The sequence below is a fragment of the Stegastes partitus genome, unplaced genomic scaffold, assembly GCF_000690725.1.
Source record: "Stegastes partitus isolate 25-593 unplaced genomic scaffold, Stegastes_partitus-1.0.2 Scaffold347, whole genome shotgun sequence".
NCBI lineage: Eukaryota > Metazoa > Chordata > Actinopteri > Pomacentridae > Stegastes > Stegastes partitus.
The window spans coordinates 204,827-206,777 of NW_007578078.1; positions in this window are offsets into that span (position 1 = coordinate 204,827).

Genomic DNA, 1,951 nt, shown 5'->3' on the forward strand with positions numbered 1-1,951 from the left:
CACATATGCAGTACAGAAAGATTTCAACTGCTGCGACTTGATAAATAAAATCATAAGTTTATTTTACACTGAAAAGTTTAAATGGACACATTGTAGCTTGAACCAGGTTCACACAAGGATCATGAAGGCTCTCTTAAGAAAGGCAGCAATGTCAAAATGCCAATGTCAAATATAAATGTAAAACTTTGTTGCAGTGCCTCAGATCGCTCTGCTTTTGTTGAGAGTTTCCAGCAGTTATTCATTTGAAGGTCTGTTGTTGATTTGATTTTGCCATGAACACTTCTGATCCTTTGAGAAAAAAAAAGAATGGTTGCTAGACAGTGCAGCTCCTCTGCTTTCTGATTTTTTACCATACAAGTCATAAAACACATTCTCTGCTGAGGGGGCAGAGCCTGAAGACTTTCTGTGTCCATATCCGTGGTTGAGGTCGCTGAAGTAGTTAAAAAGCTCCTTGGTGGCAAAGCGCCAGGTGTGGACGAGATTCGCCCCAAGATGCTGAAGGCTCTGGACATTGTTGGACTGTCAATGGCTGACACGTCTCTTCAATGTCGCGTGGGCATTGGGTACAGTGCCTGTGGAGTGGCAGACCGGGGTGGTGGTTCCCATTTTTAAAACTGGGAACCGGAGAGTGTGTTCCAATTATCAGGGAATCACACTTCTCAGCCTCCCCGGAAGAGTTTACTCTAGGGTGCTGGAAAGGAGGCTCCGACCGGTTGTTGAACCTCAGATTCAAGAGGAGCAATGTGGATTCCGTCCTGGTCGTGGAGCAGTGGACCAGCTCTTTACCCTTGCGGAGCTGCTGAGGGGGGCATGGGAGTTCAACCTGCCAGTCCACATGTGCTTTGTGGATCTGGAGAAGGCCTATGACCATGTTCCTTGAGGGACTCTGTGGGGGGGTACTGACGGAGTATGGGGCACCAGGCTTGCTGCTACGAGCCATTCGGTCCCTGTACAACCAAAATACGAGCTGTGTCCGCATTCTTGGCAATAAGTTGAACATGTTCCCAGTGGGTGTTGGACTCTACCAGGGATGCCCCTTGTCTCTGTTCCTGTTTGTGGTCTTCATGGACAGGATCTCAAGGTGCAGCCAGTGTGAGGAGGGTGTCCGGTTTGAGGACTTCTGGATTGCGTCTCTGCTTTTTGCAGACGATGTGGTACTGCTGGCTTCATCAGACCGTGACCTTCAGCACACACTGGAGCGGTTTGCAGCAGAGTGTGAAGCGGAGGACATGCAGATCAATACCTCCAAGTCCAAGGCCATGGTCCTCTACCCAAAACCGATGGATTGCCACCTCCTGGGGGGGGGTTAGGGTTGCTTCCTCAAGCAAGGGAGTTTAAGTATCTCGGGAGCTTGTTCACGAGTGATGGGAAAATAGACTGTGAGGTGGACAGGTGGCTCGGTGTGGCGTCAGCAGTAATGCGGGTGCTGTACCGGACCGTTGTGGTGAAGAGAGAGCTGAGCCGCAAAGAGACGCTCTTGATTTACCAGTCCACATCCCGACCCTCACCTATGGTCACGAACCAGGTCTTCCGAACACGTCCACCTTGGAGGAGACCCGGGGCAGACCCAGAACCCGATGGTGGGACAATATCTCCCGGTTGGCTTGGGAACACCTCGCGACCCGACCACTGATAAGAGGAAGAAAATGGATGGATTCCTGTTTCTACTATAGTAAGAGTTCTATACAGCTTCAATCACACAGTTAATTTGCAGTGTGTCAAAACAACAACAAACAGCAGTTACTGGACGTAATGGAATATCTCTGAACATGTAGGAAAGAGAACAATGGAGTTTTTGTTATGTTGCTACTTCACAAGGACATTGTAAAGGCTGAAGAATACCAGTCATTGTCCTCTCTGAAAATACCAAATCAACATCAGCTTCTCCAAGTTTAACCAATCGGTGTCAAGGGTAGCTGTTATGTACCTTACTATAGTACTTGAGATACTG